General features: G+C 52.7%; 1 protein-coding gene across 1 annotated transcript in view; it reads left to right on the forward strand.

Annotated features, from left to right (window-relative positions):
- The window catches only part of LOC140717660 (mitogen-activated protein kinase kinase kinase 11-like), a 119,673-nt gene that overhangs the window by 12,619 nt on the left and 83,564 nt on the right, over positions 1-23,490 (forward strand). The window lies entirely within an intron of this gene.

Consider the following 23,490-nt stretch of genomic DNA (forward strand, 5'->3'; position numbering starts at 1 on the left):
AGAGAGTCCTACTCTCTCTCTGTCTCTCTCTCTCTGACAGAGAGTCCCACTCTCTCTTTCTCTCCCTCTCTCTCTCTGACAGAGAGTCCCACTCTCTCTTTCTCTCTCTCTGACAGAGAGTCCCACTCTCTCTCTCTCTCTGACAGAGAGTCCCACTCTCTCTCTCTCTCTCTCTGACAGAGTCCCCACTCTCTCTCTCTCTCTCTGACAGAGTCCCTCTCTCTCTATCTCTGACAGAGTCCCTCTCTCTCTCTCTCTGACAGAGTCCCTCTCTCTCTCTGACAGAGAGTCCCACTCTCTCTCTCTCGACAGTCCCTGCCTCTGTTCTCTCTCTCTCTCTCTCTCTTTGACAGAGAGTCCCTCTCTCTCTCTCTCACTCTCTCTCTCTCTCTCTGACAGAGAGTCCCACTCTCTCTCTCTCTCTGACAGAGTCCCTGCCTCTGTTCTCTCTCTCTCTCTCTCTCTCTCTCTCTCTCTCTCTCTCTGACAGAGTCCCTGCCTCTGTTCTCTCTCTCTCTGTCTGACAGAGTCCCTGCCTCTGTTCTCTCTCTCTCTGTGACAGAGAGTCCCTGCCTCTGTTTCTCTCTCTCTGTCGGTCTCGTTCTTTCCATGTGTTTTCTCTTTCAGTCTCTCTCTCTGTTTCTCTTATGTCTCCCTCCCCCTCCCCAACCTCTCTCTGTCCCCCTCTCTCTGTCTCTCCCACCCTGGGTCTCTCTCTCTCTCTCTCTCTCGTTGCCTCTCTTTCTGTGCCTTTGTCTGTCTGTCGCCCTTCCTCTCTGCTGTCAGTCCCTACTGTGGGAGTAATGTTCGGATTTTCGGACAGAAGCCAGAGAGTGGGAACAGGCAGGCCTTGCTCGAATGGGCCGTCTCTGACCGCTGGGGAAACGCATTCGCTCAATCGTCCCAGCCCTCCACAAAGCTCCAACAACTACAGTCGGCCAAATGTGGCATTTCCAAGTCTGCGAGTGACACCAATCTGGACGAGATGATGCGCAGGGAGGGGGTGGGTGGGAAGAGGCTTTGAGGGGACGAGTAATTGAGGGCGAGTGTGAGAGAGGGCAGAAAAATATGAGTTAATCCGCTTTTAGGCACAGGATCGCAAAGTACGGGTCCTCCCCAGCTCACAAATGTTCAGCCCATTCTTTCTGCTGTGTGGGAACTTGTTTCGCGGCTGCTTTCCTGGGCTGTGAGCAGATTACAATGACAGGACCCTGCCGTAATCTGGAGAGGACCAGCGTTTGGGAAATGGGAAGGTCAGGGAGTTCAGAGGGAACCGCGTGCTTGTTGGTAATAGCAGGGAATCCTACACTCACCGGTCACTTTATTAGTTACCTCCTGCACCATAGTGGTCACTAAGAGTGTGTCCGCGGTCTCCTGCTGCTGTAGCCCGTCCACCTCAAGGTTCGACGTGTCGTGCCTTCAGAGATGCTCGTCCGCGCACCGCTGTTGTAACGGGTGGTGATTTGAGTTACTGTCGCCTTCCTGTCAGCCTGAACCAGTTTGGCTGTTCACCTCTGACCTCTCTCATTAGCGAGGTGTTTTCGCCCACAGAACTGCCGCTCACTGGGTGCTTTTTGTTTCTTGCACCGTTCTCTGTCAATTCCAGAGACTCTCGTGCGTGAAAATCCCCCGGAGATCAGCATTTTCTGAGATACTCAAACCACCCCATCTGGCACCGACAATCATCTCACGATCAAAGTCACTTGGGTCACGTTTCTTCCTCCATTCTGATGTTCGCTCTGAACAACAACTGAACCTCTTGACCGCGTCGGCACGCTTTTACGCACTGAGTTGCTGCCGCGTGATTGGCTGATGAGATATTCGCGTTAACGAGCGGGGTGTGCTGGATAAGGTGACGACTAAGTGCCTTTGTTACAAAGAGAGGTTTGTAAGGGTTAAAGATGAGCTTTATTTATCGCATATAGGACGGAATACAGTGTGAAATGCAGCGTTTTGTGTCCGCGGGTGGCGCTGGGGGCAACCCGAACCTGTAGGAAAGTGGGAGGAAACTGGAGCACCCAGAGGAAACCCATGTGGTTACGGTGAGCGGCGGGAATTAAACCCTGATTGCAGTTGCTGGCGCTGTGCCAACCGCTACGTTACCGTGCCAACCAGGACACAGAGTGAGGAAATTCCTTTGCAGCCGTAGCACAACACTTAGAGCATCGTGAACCACTTAAGTTCAAGTTACATTTGTTACCGAAGTACAGTTGGCCCTCCTTATCCGCGGGTTCCGCACACACAGATTCAACCAGCCGCGGATCGGGAAAACCCGGAAGTTCTCTCTCCAGCACTCGTTGTTTGAACACGTACAGACTATTTTTTCTTGTCATTATTTCCTAAACAATGCAGTATAACAACTATTTACATAGCATTTACATTGTCTTAGGTATTATAAGTAATCTAAAGATGATTTAAAAGTACAGGCAGTCCCCGGGTTATGAATGAGTTCCGTTCCTGAGTCCGTCTTTAAGTCGGATTTGAAGTCGGAACAGGTTCATCCGGTATGATTTAGTGTCAGTTAGTCAAATGTTTGTCTTAGTATATAGTACGTATTTTATCCTTCTATGCATATAAAACACTTAAGAAACATCCGTATTTCAATAATTAAACCGCTGCGTTGCTTAGACAGACAGACAGACATACTTTATTGATCCCGAGGGAAATTGGGTTTCGTTACAGCCGCGCCAACCAAGAGTAGTGAAGAAATATAGCAATATAAAACCATCAATAATTAAATAATAATAGGTTAATCATGCCAAGTGGAAATAAGCCCAGGACCAGCCTATTGGCTCAGGGTGTCTGACACTCCGAGGGAGGAGTTGTAAAGTTTGATGGCCACAGGCAGGAATGACTTCCTATGACGCTCAGTGTTACATCTCGGTGGAATGAGTCTCTGGCTGAATGTACTCCTGTGCCTAACCAGTACATTATGGAGTGGATGGGAGTCATTGTCCAAGATGGCATGCAACTTGGACAGCTTAGTAATAATTGTAGCTTTCATCGGGGCAGGGCCTTTCACGTGCTCCATTAAAATTGTTCCGATCGTTGACCGACTGTTGCCTAACTCTTTACCAATGACCGATGGCGTTTCACCTCTTTCTGATCGCGTTATTACTTCCATCTTATCTTCAATCGTGATCGTGATTATTTCCGTGAATAGAAACACTGCAGATTCAGGGCTGCGCCAGGTCCTAATGTCCACCGCACTGAGACAGGTTAAATACAGTCCAGGGTTCCACTGGGTCCTAAAGACCACCGCACTGAGAAAGGTTAAATAAGGTCTGGGGCTCCGCTGGGTCCTAAAAACCACCGCACTGAGACAGGTTAAATAAAGTCCGGGGTTCCGCTGGGTCCTAAAGACCACCGCACTGAGACAGGTTAAATAAAGTCCGGGGTTCCGCTGGGTCCTAAAGACCACTACACTGAGACCGGTTAAATAAAGTCTGGGGTTCCGCTGGGTCCTAAAGACCACCGCACCGAGACAGGTTAAATAAGGGACTTGAGCAACCGCGGGGGTCCCGGAACCAACCCCCCGCGGATAAGGAGGGCCGACTGTATGCATAAATTATGCAGCCTTGAGACTTGTCTGCTTACAGGCAGCCACACAGGAACAAACCAAAGACAACCCAATTAACGAAAAGGACCAACCCCCCCCCCCCCCCCCCCGCAATGCGCAGAGAAAGAAGGAAAAAACAAATCTCGCAAACAGCAGAACCGAGCGACGGCATTCCAGGCCAAATTGAGTCCATAGGCCCGAGGCTCCTTGCCTGTTCCAGCTCTGCAGGGCATCCCGCCACGTTGTCAGAGTCTGGTTTATTTCCACATGCATGAATACATGAGCGCACGGGTGAGTTGAGGAACCTACTTGCAGCAGCAGCACAGGCATGTAGCAGCAGCTGCCCGAGAGAAAAGGATCATAACTTGTGCAGAATTCGTACAGGAAGGCACACAGTGACGCCTCCTCTACATTGGTAACTTGGGGGCGGGGGTTCCGCCTCGTCGAACAGCTCCCCTCCGTCGGCCACAAGTGGCGGGTGCGTGGAACGGGCTGCCGGCGACGGAGGTGGAGGCGGATACGATAGGGTCTTTTAAGAGGCTCCTGGACAGGTAGATGGAGCTTAGAAAAATAGAGGGCTGTGGGGAAATCTAGTAATTTCTAAGGTAGGGACATGTTCGGCACAGCTTTGTGGGCTGAAGGGCCTGTATTGTGCTGTAGGTTTTCTATGTTTCCGTGTTTCAGACATTTTAATTCCTGTTCCTGTTCTGGCGTGTCGATCCATGGCCGCCTCTTGCGCCAAGATGAGGCCACCCTCACCAGGGTGGAGGAGAAACACCTTATATTCCGTCTTGGTAGCCTCCAACCTGATGGCATGAACATTGATTTCTCCTTCTGATTAACCAATCCCCCCCCCCTTCCCCTTCCTCTATTCCCCACTCTGACCTTTCACCTCTTCTCAGCTGCCTATTACTTCCCCCAGTTGCCCCCCCCCACTTCCCTTTCTCCTATGGTCCACCTTCCTCTCCTATCAGATTCCTTCTTCTCCAGCCCTTGACCTTTCCCGCCTGGCTTCACCTATCACCTTCCAGCTAACTCCTACCCTACTTCCACATTTTTATTCAGGCATCTTCCCCCCCCCACCACCTCCCGCTCACCCCCTACCACCTTCCTTTCCAAGCCTAAAGAAGGGTCTCGGCCCGAAACGTCAACTGTTGATTCATTTCCACAGATTCTGCCTGACCGGCTGAGTTCCCTGTGCGTGTTGCTTTGGATTTCCAATATCTGCCCGTTTTATCTTGTTTGCCCTATCAGACTCCCTCTTCTTCAGCTCTCCCACCTATCAAATCACAGCTTGGTGTCGCCGAGCCACAGCTTACGGAGGATAACCCGGAAAAAATCCTCAAACTTCGAACCCATCTGCGTTCTCTTTGGATGAGAAGCGCTTTTAAAATCAAATGCTTTGGGTTTCCAGCATCTGCAGACTTTTCTTGTTCTTGAAAGTTTGTGCAAAAACAGAACAGTCCGTTGTGGTGCTAAGAGTGGTCGTCGTGTTGCTATAGTGAGGAGGCTATAGTTGCTGTAGTGATTAGGATTTTGCAGGTTGCTTCAGGTAGCAAATGGTTGAAGTCAAAGTCCAAAGTAAATAATTTGATCAGAGTACATATATGTCACCATACACAGCCCTGAGATTAATTTCCCCGCGGGCATACGCAGCAAATCTATAGAATCGTAACTGTAAACAGGATCAGTGAAAGATCAACCAGAGTGCAGAAGACAACAAACTGTGCAAATGCAAATATAAATATGTAGCAATAAATAACGAGAACGTGAGATAAAGAGTCCGTAAAGTGAGATCATTAGTTGTGGGAACATCCCTTTTGTTCGGGAGCCTGATGGTTGTGGGGTGGTAACTGTTCCTGAACCTGGTGGTGTGAGTCCTGAGGCTCCTGTACCTTCTACCTGATGGTTGAGGGTTGGTAACTGTTCCTGAACCTGGTGGTGTGAGTCCTGAGGCTCCTGTACCTTCTACCTGATGGTTGAGGGTTGGTAACTGTTCCTGAACCTGGTGGTGCGAGTCCTGAGGCTCCTGTACCTTCTACCTGATGGTTGAGGGGTGATAACTGTTCCTGAACCTGGTGGTGCGAGCCCTGAGGCTCCTGTACCTTCTACCTGATGGTTGAGGGGTAGTAACTGTTCCTGAACCTGGTGGTGCGAGTCCTGAGGCTCCTGTACCTTCTACCTGATGGTTGAGGGGTAGTAACTGTTCCTGGACCTGGTGGTGTGAGTCCTGAGGCTCCTGTACCTTCTACCTGATGGTTGAGGGGTAGTAACTGTTCCTGAACCTGGTGGTGTGAGTCCTGAGGCTCCTGTACCTTCTACCTGATGGTTGAGGGGTAGTAACTGTTCCTGAACCTGGTGGTGCGAGTCCTGAGGCTCCTGTACCTTCTACCTGATGGTTGAGGGGTAGTAACTGTTCCTGGACCTGGTGGTGTGAGTCCTGAGGCTCCTGTACCTTCTACCTGATGGTTGAGGGGTAGTAACTGTTCCTGAACCTGGTGGTGTGAGTCCTGAGGCTCCTGTACCTTCTACCTGATGGTTGAGGGGTAGTAACTGTTCCTGAACCTGGTGGTGTGAGTTCTGAGGCTCTTGTACCTTCTACCTGATGGCAGCAGCGAGACGAGAGCACGGCCTGGGTGGTGGGGATCGATGATGATGGACGCTGCTTTCCTACGACAGCGTTTCATGCTCAATAGTTGGGAGGGTTTTACCTGTGATGTACCTGGCTGAATCCACTACCTTTGGTAGGATTTTCCATTCGAGGGCATTGGTGTTTCCATACCAACCAGTCAACGTACTCTCCACTACACATCTGTAGAAGTTTGTCAAAGTTTTGAATGGAAAGAACCTGTTCTTGAGCTTGGTAGAGAGGGTCTTCACGCTTCTGTGACACACCTGTGAGAAGATGGCATGGTGGAAATCTTTGCTGATAGATATTCCCGACATACATGTTATTGTCACCAAACAATTGATACTAGCGCGTACAATCATCACGGCGATATTTGTTTTCTGCGCTTCGCGTTCCCTGAAGTACAAATCAAAGTAAATATGATAAAAATTTAAATTATAAATCATAATTGGAAAATAGAAAAGGGAAAGTACGGTAGTGCAAGTCAGATCCGGATATTTGGAAGGTACGGCCCAGATCCGGGTCAGGATCCGTTCAGCAGTCTTATCACAGTTGGAAAGAAGCTGTTCCCAAATCTGGCCATACGGATCTTCATGCTCCTGAACCTTCTCCCGGAGGGAAGCGGGACAAAAAGTGTGTCGGCTGGATGGTTCGTGTCCTTGATTATCCTGACAGCACTGCTCCGACAGCGTGCGGTGTAAAGTGAGTCCAAGGATGCTGAATTTGCTGGAAGAGGAGAGAGGAGACTAGATCTCTATTCTCCAGAGTTTAGGCGAAGGGATTGTACAGAACTCTTCAAAGGCGTGATAGGCTGCTGGCAAGGAGTATGGTTACTGAGCCGTGGACCAGGGGAGCACAGTCTCAGAACAGGAAGTCAGCTGTTTACGGTTCAGTTGAGGAGGAACGTCTTCGCTCGGAGATCTCAGGAATTCTCATCCCTGGTAGTCGTAGAATCTCAGTCAATGAGAATTCTGAACAAGAAAGCAATCAAAGAACAAGGGGACGTTGCTGGAAAAGAAGGCCTGCAGGTCACCCTTGGACAAGGTGCTTAACCAGGGTCACGTGAAGCCGTGGGAGCAGGTGCTGGAGCCGGTGCAGATCGCCAAGTCCTGGTTCTGCGACCACGGACGCCGGGCAGACAATCTCTGAAGAGTATTGGTAATGGCCGGGGGTCTCGCCCGTCCTGTAAAGACACGGGGCCTGAAGGCGACAATGGCGGACCGCTTCTGCAGAAAGATCTGCCCCAAGAATAGTCATGGTCATACGACACGGCGCATAGTGATGATGTCATTCGACGCGGCGCATAATGATGGTGTCGTTCCACGCGGCACCTCACGAGCGAACCGCTAGACCTAATGCAAGCCAGTGTTTTCCACCGAGATGGGGCGAGAACTAGGAGTCGTAGGCTAAGGTTGAAAGGCGAAATATTTAAGGGGAACCTGAGGGGGAGCTTCTGCACTTTAGGGAGCGGTGTGATTGCGAAGTGGATGTGGGTTCAACGTTTAAGAAGGTTGAATAAAAACACGGAGGGATATGGAGGGCCGTGGTCCGGGTGTGGGTCGATGGGACAAGGAAGAATGGCAGTTCAGTACAGACTAGGTGGGCCGAAAGGCCTCTTTCTTTGCCGTAGTGCTCTAAGACTCTTGAGTTAGGCAACCAATGGACAGGAATTGATCATTTGATTCGCTGCTATGGCCTCCCTTCCCCTTCATCTTTGGGTGGTACAATATCGATCCTGCTCCTGAATTGCCCCCAGAAACTCCAGCCATTGCTGTTCTGCCGTCACCCCCTGCTAGTGTCCCCTTCCAGTCAACTTCGGCCAGCTTCGGTCTTTATGAATCGCAAGGTGGTTAATCCCAAGGTTTGAGCTCGGATCTCCTCGTGCCACTTCAGGTTTGATTTTGGTAATTAATAAATCGCTGGGATTAGTAATAGTTAGTGTAAAACTATCGGATTGTTTAAAGAAAACTCCATCGAGTTCACTGGCGCTCTTTAGGGAATGATTGACTCCCCCCACCCCACCAGGTCACTTATAGATATAGAACATTTTAGTTCGGTATTGGCCCTCTGGTCCATGGTGGTGTGTTGACTTTTTAACCTACTCTGAGATCCAGCTAACCCTTTCGTCCTACATAGCCCTCCATTTTTCTATCATCGATTTGCCAATTTAAAAGTCTGTTAAACACCTCTGATGTATCTCCCTCCTGGCAGCAAATTCCATGCACCCACTGACCTCTTACCTCTGACATTTCCCCCCTACTCTTTCCTCCAATCACCTTGAAATTATAGTTTTGTGAATATGTGGAACTCGTGTTCAAGCCAGTTCAGTGCGGTAGCCAGTCCAGGAGCCTGACGGTTGTAGGCCGCAGCCATCGAGGCAGTTCGGCCCTCAGATGAGTACCGATGGGTGCAGGCCGCAGCCATCAGGCCAGTTCGACCCTCAGGCAAGTACCGATGGGTGCAGGCCACAGCCATCGAGGCAGTTCAGCCCTCAGATGAGTACCGATGGGTGCAGGCCACAGCCATCGAGGCAGTTCGGCCCTTAGATGAGTACCGATGGGTGCAGGCCACAGCCATCGAGGCAGTTCGGCCCTCAGATGAGTACCGATGGGTGCAGGCCACAGCCATCGAGGCAGTTCGGCCCTCAGATGAGTACCGATGGGTGCAGGCCACAGCCATCAAGGCAGTTCGGCCCTCAGATGAGTACCGATGGTTGCAGGCCACAGCCATCGAGGCAATTTGGAACCTCAGGCGAGGCCGATGGCTGTAGGCCACAGAGTCAAGAGTGCGGAGGCGAGCGAAGCCTCACAGAGTAGTGAGCTGAACACTGGTTCACCCTTGGCCCTCAGCCTGAGCATCACAAGAAATGGAATGGGGTAGGAGTGGATAGGTGGCCCTGGAAAGAATCAGTGCAAACAGAATGGGTCAAAAAGCCTCTTTCTTTCTTTCTTTCTGCAGTAACGGTTGAACGTATAGTGTGTTCTTGTAACAAGTTAGTCCAGGACAACCTGATCTGATCTGTTTTGGGTCAATGTGGAGGAAGTGCCATTGGGTGGGATCAGCAGGGTAGTAAAGCGGACGCTGATAGGCTCTTGTTTGGTCAGGGCATGGAAGGTGACGGGGAGAAGGCAGGAGAATGGGGGTTGAGAGGGATAATAAATCAGCCGTGAACAAATTTGGGGCGGTTAGTGTAACGCGTTACCGCGCCAGCAACCCGGGTTCAGTTCTCCCCACTGCCCGTAAGGAGATTGTTCATTCTCCCCGCGACTGCGTGCGTTCTCTCCCACTTTCCAAAGGTGTACCCGTTAGTAGGTTGAGAGCGGCTTCGGGCTGGGCAGCGAAATCTAGGCCCGGGTCGCGTCGCCGGGCGGCGTGGTCTAGGCCCGAAGCCTTTCGCGGCTGCGGTGCTCAGGTCCCAGGGCGAGGTCCGATGTTTAGACGGTTTAAACGGCGGCCCAGATCGGAGGTGAGAGCCGACTTCGTTTGCTCTCCGCAGCGTTCTCTCCTCTCTCCAGGGCGCTGGAACCTTCCGCTGCTCTGTCATTTGGTCAATTTAAACGCTGGCCCAGATCAAGTGAAAAAGCAGGGTGTTGGAGTCCGGGGCGAGAGCCGATTTCACTCGATCTCCATGATGGTCACTCCCATCTCTCTCCATGGCGCTGACGCTACGGAATCTTCCCCGGCTGCTGTGCCCCATGCCCGCTGATATGATGACCTGATAGTCAGGCTTCGGGCCTACTCCGGAGTCCGGATCTGAGAAGGCAGTCTTGGTTCAGATTGTTGTCGTTCGCTTCTGTTGTTTGCGTGATTTGTTTTTTTTTTCTTTCTCTTGCATATTGGCTGTTGGTCTTTTTAAAAAAAAAATTTCTTTAATCGGGTTCTTTCGGGTTTCTTGCTTCATGGCTTCCCATAAAACAGACAAATCTCAAGGCTGGAGAATCTATATGTTCTTTGAGAATAAATGCACTTTGAAATCTCTCACTCCGGACTGCCCAGCCTTTGGTGAAGTTTGGGGACAGAGCTGCAGAAACAAGTTTACCAGGATTGTATTGTTCTTGACTGCGTTGCCTGGTAACTTAGGGCAGTAGCATTACCCAAGAGTTGCCGTCAATTCCCGGCTGTTGCTTCCTGCATCAGTCTCCTCCCAGGAGAGCAGATTCCGCAGGCGCTGATCGTTCCAGCAGTCCCCGAGGCCGTTCCTTCCAGCGTTTGCCCAAGTCGTGTCCTCAACCCCGGGGGTGGGGACTGGGTCAGGAGCTGGGGACCTGTGCTCTGATTACTGAGCACGTGGGGGAGTCAGTCCGCAGGGAGTTCTTGGGGGAGACCGTAGGACCATAAGGCACAGCGTACTCGGCCCACCTAGTCCCCGTTGTCACCTTGAAGGGTAGCCTGACGATTGGTGCGGTTGGAAACACCGACCGTGCCCTTCAATCGGGTGGTGTCGATGGAAACTTTTGCTTGTTGTCTGCGTCTGTGTGTGTGCGCACGCGTGTGTGTGTGTCTGTCTGGCTCTCTATCTGTCTATATATCTCTATCTCTCTAACTCTCTCTCAAAGCTTTCAAAGGTACACTTAATGTCAGAGAAAGTACAGTCGCCCCTCCTTACCCGCAGGTTCCGCACGCGCGGATTCAACCAACCGCGGATCGGGAAAACCCGGAAGTTCTCTCTCCAGCACTCGTCGTTTGAGCATGTACAGACTATTTTTTCTTGTCATTATTCCCTAAACAATACAGTATAACAACTATTTACATAGCATTTACATTGTATTAGGTATTATAAGTAATCTAGAAATGACTTAAAAGTACAGGCAGTCCCCGGGTTATGAACAAGTTCCGTTCCTGAGTCCGTCTTTAAGTCCGATTTGAAGTCGGAACAGGTACATCTGGTATTATTTAGCATCAGTTAGTCAAACGTTTTTCTTAGTATATAGTACATATTTTACCTTTCTATGCATATAAAACACTTAAGAAACGTATGTATTTCAATAATTAAACCACTGCGTTGCTTAGTAATAATTGTAGCTTTCATCGGGGCAGGGCCTTTCACATGCTCCATTAAAATTGTTCCGATCGTTGACTGACTGTAGCCTAACGCTTTTCCAATGACCAATGGCGTTTCACCTCTTTCCGATCGCTTTATTACTTCCACCTTATTTTCAATCATGATCGTGATTATTTTCGTGAACAGAAACGCTGCGGATTCAGAGCTCTGCCGGGTCCTAATGCACGGAGACAGGTTAGATAAAGTCCGGGGTTCCGCTGGGTCCTAAAGACCACCGCACTGAGCCAGGTTAAATAAGGGATTTGAGCATCTGCATTTTTTGGTATCCGCAGGGGGTCCCAGAACCAATCCCCCGTGGACAAGGAGGGTTGACTGTATACAATATACTTACTGAAATTCTTTATCTTTGCAAACATCCACGATGTATATTGTATATATTGACATAAAATTTACCTTTGAAACTCTATCACACACTCTCTCTATCTCTGTATCTCTCCCTCTCTCTCTCTGTCTCTACCTCTCTCTCCCCCTCTTTCTCTCTCCCTCTCTCTCTCCCTCTCTCTTTCTCTCACTCCCTCTCTCTCTCTCCTTCTCTCTCTCCATCTCCCTCTCCCTCTCTCTCCCTCTCTCTCCCTCTCCCTCTCTCTCACTCCCTCTCTCTCTCTCTCTCTCCATCTCCCTCTCCCTCTCTCTGCCTCTCTCTCTATGTCTCTATCTCTCTCTATCTCTCTCACCCTCTCTCTCTCCCTCTCCCTCTCTCCCTCTCCCTCTCTCTCTCCATCTCCCTCTCTCCCTCTCCCTCTCTCTCTCCATCTCCCTCTCTCTCTCCCTCTCTCTCTCTCTCTCCCCGTCTCCCTCTCCCTCTCTCTCCCCCTCTCTCTCTCCCTCTCCATCTCCCTCTCCCTCTCTCTCCCTCTCTCTCTCTCTCTCTCTATCTCCATCTCCCTCTCCCTCTCTCTCCCTCTCTCTCTGTCTCTATCTCTCTCTCCCCGTCTCCCTCTCCCTCTCACTCCCTCTCTCTCTCTCTCTCTCCCCGTCTCCCTCTCCCTCTCTCCCCCTCTCTCTCTCTCCCTCTCCCTCTCTCTCTCCCTCCGCCCACCCTGATTTAACCCTAGCCTAATCACAGGACAATTTTCCAATGACCAATTAACCTCCCAGCCAGCATGCCTTTGGGCTGTGGGAGGGAACCGGAGCACCCGGTCGAGGGAGGTCGTGCAAACTCCTTACCGATTGAGCTCTGAACTCCGACGCCCCGCGCGGTAACGGTGGCGTGCTAAGCGGCCGCGGCGCCCGCAGTACCAGGCTCTCCCGCGCGCGGTCTGAGGAGCCGGTGAGAAACCTCCAGGGCCCGTGTCCCAACTTGCACCTAGTTCCACAAACCCATCAAACCGTGAGATCAGCCACCCGCACTGATTTCTGATAACCAGCCAACCGAACCTTTAAATAGAAATCCCTCCCTACGTTCCAGATCTTCCTCAACCTTCAGAAGTTCAAAGTAAATTTATTTTCAAGATATGTATATATCACCTGCGATTCATTTTCTTTGCAGGCATCCACAGTAGAATAGACAATAGGTGCAGGAGTAGGCCATTCGGCCCTTCGAGCCTGCACCGCCATTCACTCTGATCATGGCTGATCATCCACAATCAGTACCCCGTTCCTGCCTTCTCCCCATATCCCTTGACTCCGCTATCTTTAAGAGCTCTATCTAACTCTTTCTTGAAAGCATCCAGAGAATTATCCTCCACTGCCTTCTGGGGCAGAGCATTCCACAGATCCACAACTCTCTGGGTGAAAAAGTTTTGCCTCAACTCCGTTCTAAATGGCCTACCCCTTATTCTTAAACTGTGGCCTCTGGTTCTGGACTCCCCCAACATCGGGAACATGTTTCCTGCCTCTAGCGTGTCCAATCCCTTAATAATCTTACACGTTTCAATCAGATCCCCTCTCATCCTTCTAAATTCCAGTGTATACAAGCCCAGTCGCTCCAATCTTTCAACATAACAAGAAATACAATAGAATCAATGTAAAACTGCCAAGACGGACAAACAGCCCGTCTGTGCAAAAGAAGGAGAACTGTGCACTAGGAAACAAAATCACAGATAATAATGATTAAATAAATAATACTGGGGACCTGAGTTGTCAACTCCCTGAAAGTGAGTCCGTGGGTTGTGGAATCAGTTCAGGGTTGAGGTGAGTGAAGTTACCTCACTGGTTCAGGAGCCTGACGGCTGAGGGGTGATAACTGTCCCTGAACCCGATGGTGCGGGACCTGAGGCTCCGGTACCTCCCTCCCGATAGCAGCGGTGAGAAGGGGGGGTGAGATGGATGGCGGGGAGGGGGGGGGGGTCCATGGATGCTGCTTTCTTTGGGGCAGCTTTCCTTGTAGACGTGCTCTTCCATTTCGGGCCTCCTGTTCTCCCTCCAGGACTGGCAGCCTCACTTCAAGCCGCCCGGGCTCTGACATCGGGAAACCCACCCCACCACCCCAGAATCCTTCACTCTTGCCGTTGTTAAGGCGCCTTATTGAATTGGACCCCGTCGATCCGGCCTCTTACCCGTCCTTAGCGGCCTGGGATCCGGTTTCCCGTCCTCTGGAAATTCTCCCCCCGCCAGACCACGAGCGTCTTCCAGGAAGGGCCGCAGTTACGGAAACGAGAAGCCGTTGGGTCTGCCGCCTCACGGTTCGAGGGGCCCGGGCTCAGCCACGCCTTGGGCCGGTCTCACGTTCTGGATACTTTTATTTGCTTATTAGTTTACCGTTATTTCCCTCTCTTGGCGCGTTTCGAAGGTTTCAGTGGGTGCTTTTGATGTCAGAGAAACGTACGCAATAGATATCCTGGAAGTGCTTTAACCTTCGCAAAAACAGAGGGGTGCCTCAGAGAATGGATGACAGTTAAATGTTGAAACCCCAAACCGCACTCCCCCCAGCTCCCCCCTCCCAGGCATAAGCAGCAGCGAGCAACGATTCCCCCCTCTCCCCACCAGCAAAGAAAATCATCGGCACCCACCATTGAGCACCGGAACGTAAACAAAGCATCAGCAAAGACACAGACTTGCAGTTACCCCAAAAACTTCTCGTTTCACCCGGTATTCGACATCCCACAGGCTCTCTCTCTCTCCCTGACAAGGGAGAAAGAGGTGTTTCCCGTTTCACAGCGAGAGGGGAGACCAAACAACTGGCTGGTCTGCGGTGTTAAAGGTCCGTCGCGCCGCTTGTTCCGAGCTCTGCGCCCAAAGTTCTCGGGCCTCTGGGCGCACGGCCTCGGATCTCCCCCCCACCACGGCACACCGATTTCCTGCCGTTTGATCCCACTCCTCTCCAGAGCCACGAAATCTCGGACCTTGGCCCGCCAAATAACGGCCGGCCGTGAAACCCTGAGGGCGGGTCCCGTTCCCGCAAAGATCCGTCGTCAGCCTGTGTTTGCACAGCGGCGCTGGTCCGTCTTGTCGGGGGAGGGGGGGGCGGCCTTTCACTGATTCTGCTGCCTTTCGTCGTAGTTACTGTGAGTGCCCGTGAGAAAATGAGTCCCAGGGATGTGTGTGGTGGCGTACGGTGTGCGTACTTTGACAGTAAATTGACCGCGAACGGGGCAGTGAATGGGGGATGCAGGCCGCGTGCGGGCGGGTGGGATCGTGGCGGGGCGAAGGGCCGCCACACGTACGGTGAAGTGAGCGGCTTCCGTCACGGCTCGCTAACCCTTTAGAATGCAGGCGGAAACCAGGGCGCCCGGGGGAAACCCACGCGGTCACGGGGGGAGCGTACAAACTCCTCACAGGCAGCGGCGGGAATCGAACCCGGGTCACTGGCGCTGTTGAGAGCTGCGCTAACCACTACACTACCGTGTGCCGTACAGGGGCCTGCTCTTGTGCAGTGTTGTTCCACGTTCTGTGATCCTGATCTTGAGTTCAACTTACGTGTGCCTGCGTGCGTTTAATTCCCCCATTTTCCTTGTGCCCCTGTGCCCTGGTTCCTCCTGCATCCCAAAGACTTGCGGAGAGGTTAAACGGCCCCGTTTCGTTCTGCTGGGTGACTAACTGAGGATGAGGCTTTGGGCCTGCTCTGGGCTTCGTGTCTATGGACTCACTTTCATTCCAAATGCCGTTTCTTGCTTTAGTAGATTTCGTGATTTATGTTTTTTTAACTCTCTCTCTCACTCCCTCCCTCCCTCTCCCTGCGCATTGGAATTTTTAATAACGGTTTCTTGTTTCGTGACTGCCTGTAAGGAGGCAAATCTCAAGGCCGTACACTTTGATAACAAATGCACTTGGAACTTGGAGGTTTTTAACCTTCCTCCAATGCAGGGCTGATCAAAGGGGAGGTCGAAGGGCGTGTGTGAAAGATTAATTGTAGCACGAGCCACAGGGGACTGGCTAAATAGGTTTGAAGCTGCTCCCTCGGGAGCTGGCCCGGCTCTGACGGGCCGAATGGACTCCTGCGTCCAGTACGGTGGTGCAGCTCTGTGAGATCAGGGTTCAACCCCCACCTCATCCTGCGAGGAGTTGGCGCGTCCTCCCCCCTCCCCCCCGTGACCGCGTGGGTTTCCTCCGGGTGCTCCGGTTTCCTCCCACGGTCCGGAGACCGACCGGTTAGCGCTACTGAGTCGTGGCCACGCGGTGTCGGCTCCCCCAGCACCGTCCCCGCCGATCTGATTTGACGCCAACGCCGGCCTTTCTTCTTCTGTCCTCTCCTGAACCATTACGCAAAGGAAATATTTTAAAAACTTGCCTTGGCGAGCACGGTGGAGTACGAGGAGGGGCGCGGGGTAGGTCGGGGCATTGCTGAGTGGGTGTGCCAGGGCGTGTGGGTGAGGGGGGTGTGGGGTTCAGCAGGCTCTGACGGTGGGGGTGGGGGGGAGTACCTCGGAGTTCTCTGCAGATTGATACTGCCGACGGCGGCTGGCTGAGGGTGGGGGGGCGTGGCCCTGCTGAAGGAAATGCCTTTCGTGGCCTCACCGAACTTCACCTCCCACTCTGCCTTTTAAGTCAACTTCCTGCGAGAGGATTGTCGGGACTGCTGAGTCAGTGCAGGCCGCCACAGCGACTGTAGTCCTGAGGATCTCGCTCTTCCTGAGCCTGCATGCGAAGGCCGGCTGGCTCTGCCTGTCCCCAGGGGCAACGCGAAGACCGGGCACTGGTGGCGGTGGGGCCGTTCGGCCAGCCTGGCGGGGAACTAAGTCTTGTTTTGGTCCTTCGTCCCCGATATCACAAGAAGGCAGAATCCGTGATCGAAGGCCACCCCCCCTCCCCACCATCCAGACCATGTTCTCCGTGTACCAGACCACGTACAGACTTTTCGCAGGATGAGGTGGGGGTTGAACCCTGATCTCACAGATCTTCCGCCGTACTGGAAGGAAGAGTCCATTCGGTCCATCAGAGCCGTGCCAGCTCCCAAGGGAGCAGCTTCAAACCTATTCAGCCAGTCCCCTGTACATTACAGCACAGAAACAGGCCTTTCGGCCCTTCTTGGCTATGCCGAACCATTTTTCTGCCTAGTCCCACTGACCTGCCCCTGGCCCATATCCCTCCATACCCCTCTCATCCATGTACCTGTCCAAGTTTTTCTTAAATGTCAAAAGTGAGCCCACATTCACCACTTCATCTGGCAGCTCATTCCACACTCCCACCACTCTCTGTGTGAAGAAGCCCCCCCCCCCAATGTTCCCTTTAAACTTTTCCCCCTTCACCCTTACCCCATGCCCTCTGGTTTTTTTCTCCCCTGTCCTCAGTGGAAAAAGCCTGCTTGCATTCACTCTATCTATACCCATCAGAATTTTATACACCTCTATCAAATCTCCCCTCATTCTCCTATGCTCCAGGGAATAAAGTCCTAACCTATTCAACCTTTCTCTGTGACTCAGTTTCTCAAGTCCCGGCAACATCCTTGTAAACCTTCTCTGCACTCTTTCAACCTTATTAATATCCTTCCTGTTCCTAGGGGATGGAGCCTCAAGATTCGGGGGAGTAGATTTGGGACGGAGATGAGGAGGAACTGCTTTTCCCAGAGAGTAGTGAATCTGTGGAATTCTCTGCCCAATGAAGCAGTGGAGGCTGCCTCAGTAAATATATTTAAGACAAGGTTGGATAGATTTTTGCATAGTAGGGGAATTAAGGGTTATGGGAAAAGGCAGGTAGGTGGAGATGAGTCCATGGCCAGATCAGCCATGATCTTATTGAATGGCGGAGCAGGCTCGACGGGCAAGATGGCCGACTCCTGCCCCTATTTCTTACTTTTTATGTCTTAAGACCCGCCCGGGAGGCCCAGGGCCAAGTTATTGGAAGTCTGTTGGGGTTTATCCCTTAACCAGGGCCACATCTCCAGCCCAACCCCAGCTCCCCGGTGGTGAGAGGCGGCTGGTTGGCTGGGCTGCGGGCGAGACGGCGGGTGCCAGAAATCCGGAGCAACGTACATGGGCCGCTGGAGGAACTGGAAGTCAGGAAGCATCTGCGGAGATGCTACGGGCCAAGGTCCTCCCTCCACAGAGGCTGAGGTCCTCCGGCACTCCTGCTCACGTTCTCCCGGGGCGCAGGACTCCCCACTGCCCGCCTGCGATGGAAAGCACGGCAAAGCGATGACGGCTGTTTGTTTTTTTACTCGGGGGTTAGTGTGGCTCTGCGGTCGTTCCCTTATCAGGCGTGCACCATCTGTGTCCCCGGAGACGGAACTTCCTCCGGCCGTCCCAGCCAAACACAACAAAACTCCCAGCGACCTCGGCTCGGAGAACAGCAGCTTCTGAGAGCAGGTTACAGCGACTCTGCTGAGCTGATTGTCCCCGAGGTACGGCAGGGGAGTGCAGCCGAAATATAGTTCACCCAGAGGGTTTGAAACATCAAGAGCCAGGCTGTTTTCGAACAAAGCGCCCTGTGCCTGCTCTCCTACCCCGTGTCTGACCAGTTTTGTATCCGTGTGTTAAAGGCCATGAGCCACTGGTACCCTACCCCGGTGTTGTACAGACCCGTCCCCACCGGTACCGTACCCTGGTGTTGTACAGACCCGTCCCCACTGGTACCGGACCCCAGTGTTACACAGTGACAGACCCATCCCCACCGGTACCGTATCCCGGTGTTACACAGACCCGTCCCCACCGGTACCGTACCCCGGTGTTGTACAGACCCGTCCCCACCGGTACCGTACCCCAGTGTCACACTGTGACAGACCCGTCCCCACCGGTACCCTACCCCGGTGTTATACAGTGACGGACCCGTCCCCACCGGTACCGTACCCCGGTGTTATACAGTGACGGACCCGTCCCCACCGGTACCGTACCCCGGTGTTATACAGTGACAGACCCGTCCCCACCGGTACCGTACCCCGGTGTCACACAGCGACAGACCCATCCCCACCGGTACCGTATCCCGGTGTCACACAGTGACAGACCCATCCCCACCAGTACCGTACCCCGGTGTTATACAGACCTGTCCCAACCGGTACCGTACCCCGGTGTCACACAGCGACGGACCCGTCCCCACCGGTACCGTACCCCGGTGTCACACAGCGACGGACCCGTCCCCACCGGTACCGTACCCCGGTGTTACACAGCGACGGACCCGTCCCCACCGGTACCGTACCCCAGTGTCACACAGCGACGGACCAGTCCCCACCGGTACCATACCCCGGTGTCACACAGCGACGGACCCGTCCCCACCGATACCGTACCCCAGTGTTATACAGTGACGGACCAGTCCCCACCGGTACCATACCCCGGTGTCACACAGTGACGGACCCGTCCCCACCGGTACCGTACCCCGGTGTTATATTGTGACGGACCAGTCCCCACCGGTACTGTATCTTTGTGTACCACTGATATCGGCTTATTCAACCTGTAATGTTCCCTGCAGTCTTAACAGCAAAAAAAACCATTTGAAACATGTAGATCATAACTTGCAGGTAAACGCATCGTATTGTTCGACAACCAGCACAGTCTGCGGAGGCTGCCCGCAATTGTCGCCACCCCCGCCAGCGCTGATCTCACATGCCCACAACTCACTGACCCTCACCGGAAAGTATCCGGGCTCCGGACCATCCGGAGGAACCCCACGCGGTCACGGAGGGAGCCCACGAAACTCCTCGCGGTCTGTGGCGGGAGTTGGTCTCCGGGCCGCGGTTGCTGGTGTCATAAAGGGATTGCGCTAACCCCTGTGCTGCCGTGTCCGCATCCGCTGCTTTCGTTTGTACCGTTACGCCGCCGGCGGTGTTCAGCCAGCCATGGAGCTCCCACGCCTCTGGCGGTGTTCAGCACGTCAGTAGCTTCCTCTCGGTTTTTATTGTCATTCGTGCAAGTCCCGGGCGGAATACCGTCACACTCGGATGTAGAAGGATTCTTCGTTGCTGTTTCTGTAACAGTTTTGTTTGACTAGGCCCCGAACCTCGAGGACCGGTGGGTCAATCTTGGTCTGACTTCTAACCAGACAGACAGACAGACAGACAGACTTTATTGATCCCGAGGGAAATTGGGTTTCGTTACAGCCGCGCCAACCAAGAATAGTGTAGAGATATAGCAATATAAAACCATAAATAATTAAATAATAATAAGTTAATTATTCCAAGTGGAAATAAGTCCAGGACCAGCCTATTGGCTCAGGGAGTCTGACACTCCGAGGGAGGAGTTGTAAAGTTTGATGGCCACAGCCAGGAATGACTTCCTATGACGCTCAGTGTTACATCTCGGTGGAATAAGTCTCTGGCTGAATGTACTCCTGTGCCTAACCAGTACATTATGGAGTGGATGGGAGTCATTGTCCAAGATGGCATGCAACTTGGACAGCATCCTCTTTTCAGACACCACCGTCAGAGAGTCCAGTTCCACCCCCACAACATCACTGGCCTTACGAATGAGTTTGTTGATTCTGTTGGTGTCTGCTACCCTCAGCCTGCTGCCCCAGCACACAACAGCAAACACGATAGCACTGGCCACCACAGACTCGTAGAACATCCTCAGTATCGTCCTTTGACCCTGTTCGGCCTGGGTGACCCCACCAAGAGCCAAAGCACAAATCTCCGGGTCGTTGAGGCAGGCAAACCTCCAAACCCCTCCGACAAGGTTGTGGACCTCGTGAAGGATCATTGATACTATCTCCACTTTATACCCCTCCACTCCCCCAGAATCTGCCCCTCAGCCAGAGACTCGAATAAGCGTACCTCAGCCAGTTGACCTACCGAACTGCGTGCCCGAAGGTCGGACGGGCAAATCGGAGCAACCGGGGGAACCCCAAGCAGTCATGGGGGGGGGGGGGATGTATCAGAGAAAGCCCACGCAAAGGGCAGGACTGTACGTGGGTCGCTGTCGCTAGGAGGGCAGAAGCCGTCATCGTTGTGAGCCACGTCATGGTACCAGGTGGGCCATTGCGGCCTATCACCGGGCTTTTCTGGGGCGGCACGGTAGCCTAGCGGTCAGCGCGACGGTTTACAGTACCGGCGACCCGGGTTCGATTCCCCTTGCTGCCTGTGAGAAGTTTGTACGTTCTCCCCGTGACCGCGTGGGTTTCCTCCGGGCGCTCCGGTTTCCTCCCACGGTCCGAAGACCTACCGGCTGGTGGGTTAATTGGTCATTGTAGATTGCCCCGGGATTAAATCGGGGGATCGCTGGGCGGCCCGGCTCCAAGGGCTGGAGGGGCCTATTCCGCGCTGTAGCTCAGTGAATAGATAAGCAGATTTCCAAGCTTTTGCTAGCCTTGCACGAATTCCAATAAGCAAGCGGCTGGGATCCCCTGCTCCATTGACCGAGATCGTTCTCGGCAAATATTCCTCCCGAGGTGGTATGCCATCGCCTTCTACCGGGCAGCGTGTCGTTACAAGACCGGTGACCCCTCCCCAGCCATTGTCAATACTCTTAAGAGGTTGCTCGTAATGACCAGGGCTTGTGATCTACAGCGACTGCTCATACGGCCGTCCGCCACCTGCCGCCATAGCTTCACGTGACCCTGATCGGGGGGCTAAGCAGGGGCCACACCTCGCCCAAGGGTGACCCGCAGGCTGGCGGAGGGAAGGAGCGCCTTACACCCCCCCGGTAGAGACGCATCTCCACCCCGCCACCCTCGGCCACATGTCTACTTACCTTCTGAATAATCATCAGGCTGCTCAACAAGATAAAATCCTGCGGCGTTACGGGAAAGATTCCGGCAGGGATAGCGGAATGGCCGACAGGCAGGAGGCAGCGAGTGGGAATAAAAAAGGGGCCTTTTCTGGTTGCCTGCCCGGTGACTAGTGGTGTTGCTCAGGGGTCGGTATTGGGACCGCTACTTTTCACATCGTTTGTCAGTGATTTAGACAGTGGAATTGACGGCTTTGTGGCAAAGTTTGCAGATGATACGAAGACAGGTGGAGGGGTGGGTAGTGTTGAGGGAGCAGCAGCAGGAAGAATGGGAAAAAAGAGGCAGATGGAATACAGTGTTGGGAAATGTACGGTGATGCATTTTGGTAAAAGGAACAATAGTGCAGACTGTTATCTAAATGGGGAGAAGGTTCAAACATCAAAGGTGCAGAGGGACTTAGGAGTCCTCGTGCAAGACTCCCAGAAGGTTAATTTACAGGTTGAGTCTGTGGGAAAGAGGGAAAATGAAATGTCAAGTCAGGTCACTTTTATTGTCATTTCGACCATAACTGCTGGTACAGTACACAGTAAAAATGAGACAACGTTTTTCAGGACCATGGTGTTACATGACACAGTACAAAAACTAGACTGAACTACGTAAAAAACAACCCAGAGAAAGCTATACTAGACTACAGACCTACCCAGGACTGCATAAAGTGCACAAAACAGGGCAAGCATTGCAATAAATAATAAACAGGACAATAGGGCAGTAAGGTGTCAGTCCAGGCTCTGGGTATTGAGGAGTCTGATAGCTTGGGGGAAGAAACTGTTACATAGATTGGTCATGAGAGCCCGAATGCTTCGGTGCCTTTTCCCAGACGGCAGGAGGGAGAAGAGTTTGTCTGAGGGGTGCGTGGGGTCCTTCATAATGCTGTTTGCTTTGCGGATGCAGCGTGTGGTGTAAATGTCCGTGATGGCGGGAAGAGAGACCCCGATGATCTTCTCAGCTGACCTCACTATCCGCTGCAGGGTCTTGCGATCCGAGACGGTGCAATTTCCGAACTGGGCGGTGATGCAGCTGGCAAATGTTGGCATTTATTTCAAGGGGAGTAGAATATAAAAGCAAGGAGATAATGCTGAGGCTTTATGAAACACTAGTCAGGCCCCACTTGGACTATTGTCAACAGTTCTGGGCCCCGTATCTCAGAAAGGATGTGTTGTCATTGGAGAGAGTCCAGAGGAGGTTCATGCAGATGATTCCGGGAATGACGGGGTTAACATATGAGGAGTGTTTGGTAGTTTAGGGCCTGTACTCACTGGAATTCAGAAGAATGTTGGCAGGGGATCACCTACCAAATGTTGAAAGGGTGGATGCGGAGACAATGTTTCCTCTGGTGGGGGTATCCAGAATTAGAGGGCACAGCCTCAAAATTGAGGGGCAACGCTTCAGAATGGAGGTTGCGAGGAACCTTTTTTTTAGCCGGACTGCGGTGGGGGCCAAGTCCGTGGGTGTATTTAAGGCGGAAGTTGATGGTTTCCTGATCGGTCGGGGCATCAAAGGACAGGGTGAGAAGGCAGGAGTACGGGGTTGAGTGGGATCCGGGATCAGCCATGATGAGATGGCAGAGCAGACTCGATGGGCTGAATGGCCTAATTGTACTATGTCTGATGGTCTTGCCATCAAATCCCTCGGAGTACAAATGGAAACCGTCACACTGCCCTCAACAGGGACGTGCATTGTTTGTGTTAACACCCAGCACAGCCTGAGGGTGCACTGGGGCAGCTGCCAGGGGTCACCACGCATTCCAGCGCCAACACAGCGTGTCCACAATGCTCAGTACAGGCAACGACACGAACACCGGAACAGCGAGACGCCGGGCACCCCTCTCGCTGCGACTCGTCCGAGCGCTGGGTTGTGGACCAGAGGTTTCGATGGGACTCCAGATCTCTTTGGGGGCTTTGCTAGGGTTCATAGGGTGGGACGGTGGGGGTGGGAGTGCAGGCTGCATGGGTAGGGGAGGGAGCTTTGTGATTCGAACGTTTTCCTGTCATTCATTCTTCAGGACTTTTTATTGTTTCGTGGATTTCTGTGAAAAGTAAGAATTTCAAGCTGTATGCTGAATACATTCTCCATTGAACCATTGAACGTTTAAACAGCAAAACAAGCTCCCTCTCTCACCCCCACTCCCACCCCCACTCCCACCCCTCTCTCTCACCCCTCCCATCCCCTCTCCCACTCCCTCTCCTACCCCCACTCCCACCCCTCTCT

This window comes from Hemitrygon akajei, chromosome 28 (genome assembly GCF_048418815.1).
Source record: "Hemitrygon akajei chromosome 28, sHemAka1.3, whole genome shotgun sequence".
Lineage (NCBI taxonomy): Eukaryota > Metazoa > Chordata > Chondrichthyes > Myliobatiformes > Dasyatidae > Hemitrygon > Hemitrygon akajei.